General features: G+C 40.0%; 1 long non-coding RNA gene across 1 annotated transcript; it reads right to left on the bottom strand.

The window, feature by feature from the left end:
- Positions 1-1,343: 1,343 nt before the first annotated feature.
- On the bottom strand, positions 1,344-9,745 carry LOC129820323 (uncharacterized). The gene is made up of 5 exons (XR_008754199.1): positions 5,370-9,745; positions 5,080-5,264; positions 4,148-4,228; positions 3,953-4,060; positions 1,344-3,795 (listed from the first exon to the last, which is right to left on the bottom strand). It is a non-coding gene; the product is annotated as an uncharacterized LOC129820323 (long non-coding RNA).
- Between the last annotated feature and the right edge of the window lie 85 nt (positions 9,746-9,830).

Here is a 9,830-nt window from a genome sequence, read left to right as displayed (position 1 = left end):
AGTACTAGCTAGTACTAATCTAGTTAGCTAGTACTAGCTAGTACTAATCTAGTTAGCTAGTACTAGCTAGTACTAATCTAGTTAGCTAGTACTAGCTAGTACTAATCTAGTTAGCTAGTACTAGCTAGTACTAATCTAGTTAGCTAGTACTAGCTAGTACTAATCTAGTTAGCTAGTACTAGCTAGTACTAATCTAGTTAGCTAGTACTAGCTAGTACTAATCTAGTTAGCTAGTACTAGCTAGTACTAATCTAGTTAGCTAGTACTAGCTAGTACTAATCTAGTTAGCTAGTACTAATCTAGTTAGCTAGTACTAGCTAGTACTAATCTAGTTAGCTAGTACTAGCTAGTACTAATCTAGTTAGCTAGTACTAGCTAGTACTAATCTAGTTAGCTAGTGTTAGGATTTATGTTTATGCACTATAGCCTGCTAGCATATTGTTTGAAGATGAATATTGATGTAGGTGTGTAAGGACTGACCAACACAGGCCATAAAAGCTGTGGTCAATCTGGAGAGGGGAGGGGTGCATCTCTCTCTAGGCCAACCAGGGAGGTTAGGGCACTGATCAGTACCATATTAGGAATTGTTTGAGTAAGGAATCAAGGGGGAGACACAAGACGGATCTAATCTACCCAACAACCAGATGTGGACAGAGGAGAGCACTAAGGGACAAGTCCGAGGGCCAGCAGAGGGCCTTGGACAAGTCCGAGGGCCAGCAAAGGCGGAGCAAAAGTTTAAACCGCGCTCAGCCTCTACTGTGATAGGCCAACAGACGCGTTGGAACTACGTCATCACGGTATAAGAACAGCTGTTTACGTACTTCCTGCCAGTTCCCTGCTTTACCCTGCGTGGAGATACAGCGAACCCGTATATACAAAAATTGCATTTGCCATTCATTGCTTGCGGTAATTAAACATAATTAAAGTTAGTAGACCTTGCTTTTTATTTATCCTGATACCGGATGTGTTACACACAGCGTTCACACTAGCTAGTTAGTTAGCTAGTTAGCTAGTTAGTTAGCTAGTACTTAGCTAGTACATAGCTAGTTAGTTAGCTAGTACTTAGCTAGTTAGTTAGCTAGCACTTAGCTAGTTAGTTAGCTAGCACTTAGCTAGTTAGTTAGCTAGTACTTAGCTAGTTAGTTAGCTACTTAGTTAGCTAGTTAGCTAGTACTTAGCTAGTTAGTTAGCTATCTAGTACTTAGCTAGTTAGCTAGCTAGTTAGTTAGCTAGTACTTAGCTAGTTAGGGGCAATTCCATAGCAACGGCATTACACTGAGAATTTTGTTTCACTTGTATGCCAAACAAAAACCATTGATTTCAAATTTTAACAAACCGTACAGTTCTATGCACAAGGACTACTTTATAAAATGTACACAGAAAATTTTCCACAAATACATTTGAAGGCAGAACTGTGCAGAGACAAAGTTTACTCAATGCACAATGACTACTTTGAACATTTTACACAGTCAAAAAAACATAAACTCGAAAAACTTTGCCTACTGTTCTAACTTGGTGGTGCACATGTAGCCTATAACCTGTCGTAGAGAAATGTAATCATCTAATATTGTAAGAGCTTTCATTGTCTGTTGATATGACCCCTTTATTTATCCTACGGTTCTGACTTGTACAGAGAGTACACTGTAAGAACGGCCCATGTTCTGAATTCTGTCGCTGTACATTTCAAAAGTGCTGAACAAATAGTTATTGACTACGTCCGTCCTAGCTCTCGCTCATTAATGTCATAATCAAAATTAGTTTGTACGTCTCAATTGTCAGTAGAAACCAATTTTTTTTTACCTCTACATGATCGGTTTGTCCCCTGCGGGACAGTTGAGCTAGCGTGCGCTAATGTGATTAGCATGATGTTCTAAGTAACAAGATAATTTCCCAGGACATAGACATATCTGATATTGTCAGAGAGCTTAAATTCTTGTTAATCTAACTGAACTGTCCAGTAGCTATTACAGTGAAATAATACCATGCTACTGTTTGAGGAGAGTGCACAACTTCCAAAATATATTAATAAAATAAACCAATAAACCATTTGGGCAGCCTTGACACAACATGAACAGATATACAATGGTTCATTGGATCAGTCTAAAACTTTGCACATACACTGCTGCTATCTACTGGGCAAAATCTAAATTGCGTCTAAACTGGAATAATACATTGTGGCCTTTCTCTTGCATCCTTCTGGAAGGTTCTCCCATCTCCACAGAGGAACTCTGGAGCTCTGTCAGAGTGAACATCGGGTTCTTGGTCACCTCCCTGACCAAGGCCCTTTTCCCCCGATTGCTCAGTTTGGCCGGTCGGCTCTAGGAAGAGTCCTGGTGGTTCCAAACTTTTTTCCAATTAAGAATGATGGAGGCCACTGTGTTCTTGGGGGACCTTCAATGTTGTAGACATTTTTTGGAAACCTTCTCCAGGTTTGTACCTCGACACAATCCTGTCTCGGAGCTCTAAGGACAAGTCCTTCGACCTCATGGCTCGGTTTTAGCTTTGACCTGCACTTTCAACTGTGGGACCTTATGTATACAGGTGTGTGCCTTTCCAAATCATGTCCAATCAATTAAATTTACCACAGGTGGACTCCAATCAAGTTGTAGAAACATCTCAAGGATGATCAATTTCGAGTCTCAAAGCAAAGGGTCTGAACACTTATGTAAATAAGGTATCTGTTTTTTTTTTATGTTTCGAATGTACAGTATACTGTAACCTATCAAAATGTGGAAAAAGTCAAGGTGTCTGAAAACTTTCCGAATGTACTGTATAACTAGGAATAAAGTGAAAGATAACCGCAGCAGCAGTAATGTAATGAGTCAAAAAAAAAGTTAGTGCGAAAAGGGTCAATGCAGAAAATTAAAGCTGCAATAACAAACTTTTTTGGGGGCGACCCAACCAAATGAATTTAGAAATGTGGGTAGAGCCACAGAGAGCTGTCATTCTCATTGACAGAAGATCTGTTCTATGTGAGCTATTTCTATGATACTCCTTAAGTTTTGTTTTTGCATCTTTTACTTTCAGTTTTGTACACCAGCTTCCAAAAATATATATATATTTTTTCAAGTATACAATATTTTCAGTTATGGAAAATACATTTTTACAGCGACCCACATCAGGTGGGTCTGGGTGTTGGGTAGAACCCCTAGGTCCTGGAGAACAGGAAATGGAGGACATCAGGTGGGTCCAGGTCTGGGTGTTGGGTAGAACCCCTAGGTCCTGGAGAACAGGTAATGGAGGACATCAGGTGGGTCTGGGTGTTGGGTAGAACCCCTAGGTCCTGGAGAACAGGTAATGGAGGACATCAGGTGGGTCCAGGTCTGGGTGTTGGGTAGAACCCCTAGGTCCTGGAGAACAGGTAAAGGAGGACATCAGGTGGGTCTGGGTGTTGGGCAGAAGCCCTAGGTCCTGGAGAACAGGTAATGGAGGACATCAGGTGGGTCTGGGTGTTGGGCAGAACCCCTAGGTCCTGGAGAACAGGTAATGGAGGACATCATGTAGGTCCAGGTCTGGGTGTTGGGCAGAACCCCTAGGTCCTGGAGAACAGGTAATGGAGGACATCAGGTGGGTCCAGGTCTGGGTGTTGGGTAGAACCCCTAGGTCCTGGAGAACAGGTAATGGAGGACATCAGGTGGGTCTGGGTGTTGGGTAGAACCCCTAGGTCCTGGAGAACAGGTAATGGAGGACATCAGGTGGGTCTGGGTGTTGGGTAGAACCCCTAGGTCCTGGAGAACAGGTAATGGAGGACATCAGGTGGGTCCAGGTCTGGGTGTTGGGCAGAACCCCTAGGTCCTAGAGAACAGGAGTTAAAGGGAACAGGGTAGGAGACAGAGACGTAAACAAGCAAACACACAGGTTACACTGTACAGTGAGAACATGTGATGGATTAGTGCAGTGTTTTAAAATGGGAGATATGTACTTTTCAACACTTCTGGAAAGTATAACCTACCTCAAAGCTGGTCCCCCTCCGACTCAGAGCACAGAAAATCAGACTGATCCAAACTCACTGGTTCTGGTAGATGGGATACGTCCTGGGAGGCTCGGACAGTCGATGGTCCTAAAGTAATTTTGAGAGGTACATTTTTATAAGCTCAGCATATCTACCATTTCTGGCTTTTCAAATGTCAACCAAAGCTTAACATACTTTGCTCATTGGGCTTCACTGAAGTGTAGGGCGTCAGGGATTTGGACGCCAACAAGATTGTTGGCTTCCACCGAAGTAACCCTAGGAAGACGGAGAGAAACATTTCAGTGTTAGGGAAACTTAAACTAGTGTCACAAGCCTCCTATTGACACTCGCTGATAAGCCTGAACAGGAGAGAACTCCCACCTGAACAAAACCCAGAAAAACACAGAGTGAATTGCTTAGCTACCTGAACCAAAAGAACACGTCTCTCAATGCTCTCTTCAACAAAATTGGCCCAACCAAAACAAGAAAATGTGGCATTCTGAACTAAACTAACCCAAGTTAACTACAAAACAATATTCAAATAAGCCAAATTACAAATAAACAAACGTATCAATAATAAGACAAAGACAATCTAGACAAAAACATGTTGTCATAGTTGGTTAAGGTTAAGTAAACTAAAATACTAAAGTAAGACTAAAGTACAATTAACTTTAACTTACGGATGAGCCCCCACTTGTCACAAGCCGGCTCATAGCCTGTGACACAAATGAGGGGACACGAACTACAGGTATTGGCCAATTATTCTAAACCAAAACTATTAACTTTAAACTAAGAAAAAGGAATGAGGTGTGGAAGTATCATAATGTAAGGTGTATGTAAAGTGCATGGATGCGTGAATCTGTGTGTGTGAACATGACTGAGTGAAAACTATATACAACTACAAAAGAACAAACAAAACAGGATCATACCTGGAGGAGCAGAGAGAGAGAGAAGTGATTAGTGAAACAGTTTAAATACCCTGAGCCCAGGTGGCTCCAATCACTAACGACCCTCCTCTGCCTGCAGGAGGAACCGCCCCTGCAATGCAGAGGAGGGCCGTGACACTAGCTTCAGGTTATCTTGTGTGCAAATGCAAATAGTTATTATCAGAGATTTTTTATATTCACTTTAACAGAAGGTGACCCCAGCTAGGAGTGAAAGAGCAGCAAGGTTTCCCAGGTCTCGCCTTCCTTTTGTCCTTCTTCCTAACCAAGTAATTCGCCCGGATGTCATAGCACTTGGTCCCCTTCTTGATTCTGCTCCGGTAGGTCTCCTTCTGTTTCTCATGGGCCTTGTCCATGTTCAGTCTCACCTTGATTGATAACAGGAATAAATGCAATTATATTTCACATTACAAATACATTTCTTACATATCTCTTGGAGGGACAGAAAATAAATGAACAGCGGACATTTTTACCTGGTCAAAAACCTCCACTTCCTGCTCGGTCCGTGCCTGAAGGTGATCCTCGAAGGTGTTCTGATCTGGTGCCACAACGTCCACATCAGGTGGGGTTTCAGTGATCTGAAAGTACGTTATACAAAAATAGCAATAGACAAACAACACTAATTTAAATCGCACATTTTGAAAGACTACAGTATATGTAATATACTGTAGTCCAGGGTTGGTCCAGGGTTGTAGTCCAGGGTTGGACCAGGGTTGGTCCTGGTCAGTCCCTGGATGGGAGACTAGATGCTGCTGGAAGTGGTGTTGGAGGGCCAGTAGGAGGCACTCTTTCCTCTGGTCTAAACAAATATCCCAATTCCCCAGGGCAGTGATTGGGGACACTGCTCTGTGTAAGGTGCGGTCTTTCGGATGGGACGTTAAAACGGGTGTCCTGACTCTCTGAGGTCATTAAAGATCCCATGGCACTTATCGTAAGAGTAGGGGTGTTAACCCCGGTGTCCTGGCTAAATTCCCAATCTGGCCCTCAAACCATCATGGTCACCTAATAAGCCCCAGTTTACAATTGGCTCATTCATCCCCCTCCTCTCCCCTGTAACTATTCCCCAGGTCTTTGCTGCAAATGAGAACGTGTTCTCAGTCAACTTACCTGGTAAAATAATGGATAAATAAATAAATAAATAAATGTAATAACATTTGCATTGTCTCTGATGCATATACAATTGCATTGTTTACCTCAGTCAACAGCGGTGACCCCCGTCCGTACGCGGTGGAAGTCACAGTGGGGTTGACATGGCCTCTCTCTGTCATGGATCAAACCATTCTGCTGGTGTTTAGACACTAATCCGCTAGTTAAAAGGAGACGTTGTAGAATCCACATCTTTACAGAATGGTTAGATGGGTCATAGTAACTGTTTAACTTTACAATGCCATTTCCATCATCTGCAATGTGTACGGACATAAATCACATGCTCCTAATAAAACCCTTTTTGCTCCAAACTAACCAGAAAAGGACAGGATTTACGTAACAAATACTCAAGAGGCTTTTCTAATTCTCTCAGGAGCTTTTAACCAAAACACCTGATGACTCTGCTGATCGTTTTTCCTCCTCGAAGGAGTCAAAGCTCTCAAAATAGACAATATCATCACAACGTTGTGTAAGGAACTCTGTGTTGATGACGCCTGGCGTTATTTCAATCTGGATTCAAAGGGTTATACCTGGACACAGAAAACTACGTCACAAAAGGGTATTCGAGGATATTGGAAATTAAACAACACACTTCTTAAAGATTCTATTTTCATTGGAAACATCAAATCGTGAGCCAACGATATTTTTTAGAGAGAAGACAAGGGTCATGGAAGTAGATGGGAATTTTTCAAATATAAAGTCAGAGTTGTAGCCATTAAACATGCCAAAGAGCTGAAGCACTTAAAGAGCCTTAGAGAAAAAGAGATAATGAACAAGCTTGACAGTTTTCTAAAGAAAGATAATCTATCTCAAGAAGAGGAGTCTGTATTTAAGTCTTTACAACTAGAATTAGAACAGTTTTACACGGATCAAAGGGCGACTTTGTAAGGTCAAGAGCAAAATGGATTGAAGAGGGAGAAAGAATCACCAGTTATTTCTTTGCAATTGAAAAGAGAAACTACAAAAGAAAATCTATAACGCCACTCTAAAATGAATGATGTATTATGCAAAGATCAAATCAAATCAGGTTTATTTTATATAGCCCTTTTTACATCAGCTGATGTCACAAAGTGCTGTACAGAAACCCAGCCTAAAACCCCAAACAGCAAGCAATGCAGGTGTAGAAGCACGGATAGATCCCGTTACAAATAGCAACATTTGTCAATTCCTTTCATGAAAACCTTTTCAACTCACAATTTCAGGATGATTGGTTGTGAAAGCTACATTTGCCACATTCAGAATGATATCCCTGTAACTGAAGATGACTTCCACTCAGTTTGCGATTCACCTGTGTTTCAATCGAAGACATTAGAGAGGCTCTGAATTCAATGAAAAAGGGAAACCACCTGAGCCTAACAGCTTGGCAGTTTAATTCTAAGGCAGTTTGAGGAGTTACTTGAAGAGCGTATTGTTTTATACGTTTCAAGATTGCATTGAAAATTGTAAAATGGTCTCCACTATGAAAAAGGGTCTTAATTCACTGATTCCCAAAACATGATAAATACCCTACTCTCATTGACAATTGGAGCCCAATTAATTTATTAAATATTGATTACAAATTGATTGCTCTGGTTTACGCCAATAGATTAAAGAAAGGAATAGATGCCATAATAAATTAGACTCAAACAGGATTTATGACGGGCCCGTCACATAAGTTCCAACATTCAACATTTAGTCTTGGACCTTTTACATTTTAATCAAATGCATTTGATTCAGATGCTGTTATTTTATTTCTGGACCTTTTTGACACAATTGAACATGAATTTATCTTTCGGCCTCTTAAACTTTTTGGTTTCGGGTAAAAAAAAAGAAGAAAAAAAAGAAAAGTCATTTGCATGTTTTACAAAGATATAAATAGTTGTGTGATACTAAACCTTAATACATCCAAAATAACCAATATCAACAGAAGTGTCGACAGAGATGCCCGATTTCACCTTTTTACTCATTTTGGTAGCGGAAACTTCTATCTCTAGAAATTCTGAATAATGCAAATCTGTATGGCTTGTCCATTTTTAACAGAGAAATCAACATGTCCCAACTGGCTGATGATACTACTATTTTTTTAAAGACAAAGACCAGGTTGTCCATATCCTTAATGTTATCACTGCATCCTGTACTCCATCTGGGTTAAAACTGCATATTTCTACATGTAAAATCGTATGTTTATATGACTCTATGATGTTAAATATTTAAAGAATACATCTATCCAAAAACCCACTTAATCTGACAACATATGACCTTCTCTTCTAAAGTCAAGAAAACCAAGAATATATTTTAATAATTGGCTACAAAGAGATCTTTCTATACCTGGGAGAGGGCTTCTGTCCAAGGCAGAGGGACGGTAACTCCCCTCTACCTGAAATCAACAAGACCTTTCTTGACTTCATCTGGGAAAATAAGTGAGCGTATCTAGAACTCAGCTTGGAAGAGAGCGTATCTAGAACTCAGCTTGGAAGAGAGCGTATCTAGAACTCAGCTTGGAAGAGAGCGTATCTAGAACTCAGCTTGGAAGAGAGCGTATCTAGAACTCAGCTTGGAAGAGAGCGTATCTAGAACTCAGCTAGGAAGAGAGCGTATCCAGAACTCAGCTTGGAAGAGAGCTTATCTAAAACTCAGCTTGGAAGAGAGCGTATCTAGAACTCAGCTTGGAAGAGAGCGTATCCAGAACTCAGCTTGGGAGAGAGCTTATCTAGAACTTAGCTTGGAAGGCGGGGCTTACTTGAGAAATGTTGTTTCAATTACATAAGACACATTTTCCATTCACAGAACCAACTTAAACCTGGAACATGCTTATTCTGGACCTTGTCTGGAAAAAAGCTTGGTTGATGCCTTACAAATATTTTATATCAAACGAATTTAAGGAAGTGCACCTTAAGATTCTACATACGATATATCTATGTTGTCCTAATGTGTCGATATTGATGATATCTGCGTTTTTTGTGAAAAACAAGGTGAAAATATTACACACTTGTTATATGAATGTAAATGTCTGATAGATTTTGGGGAAAACCTTTTTGAACACTACCCATGTTTTTGACATGAAGGACATCATTTGTTACTATTGCAATGATAAAAGACCATTGAAATGATTGTGAATTTTTTATTCTTGTTGCCAAATCAAAATTGCAGAATTCTACACCAACATTAAAAAGTATTTGATTTGTTAAGACATTATCCACACTGAATAACACAAATAATAACATCTTCCTGAATCATTGAGATATTTATCTGAGTAATTACTGAGCAATCTGAGCAATTGCACATATTATTATTTTTTTATGTATTTAGGATTTTCTTGTTTAAACTTGTGTTTTGTTGGACATGTTTGATGTAGGGATGTTTTTTTAAAAAATGTAACCTTTTAACTAGGCAAGTCAGTTAAGAACAAATTCGTATTTACAATGACGGCCTACTTACGGACGGATGTAAATTGTCCATTGCTGGTACTTTTGTATAATGAATAAAATAAAGATGATACGCTACTAGTTAAATAAAAATAAATGTAGACAACTCCAATATAAAGTGTTTTTTCTCAAAGTTGCCGGGATGTCACGTATCCTACTTATATCAGTACACTCTTAACAACTTTTAAGCATTACGAAACTTCAATTCGATCAAATAAACCTCACGTAGCAAATAACCCATTCATTTTTGTTGTTGTTGTCGTTGACCAAATTGGACACTTCTCTCATTGACCTCCATACAAAAACTCCTTGTTTGGTGGGAGAAACATCGCCACCAGCTGGAAGGAAACAGATCTTTTTCCGCCGAGTTGGGCCTCTCGCTTC

The sequence above is a fragment of the Salvelinus fontinalis genome, chromosome 22 (assembly GCF_029448725.1).
Source record: "Salvelinus fontinalis isolate EN_2023a chromosome 22, ASM2944872v1, whole genome shotgun sequence".
NCBI lineage: Eukaryota > Metazoa > Chordata > Actinopteri > Salmoniformes > Salmonidae > Salvelinus > Salvelinus fontinalis.
Note: the sequence above shows the minus strand (reverse complement) of the source record. Positions and strands in the feature narration are given on the sequence as shown.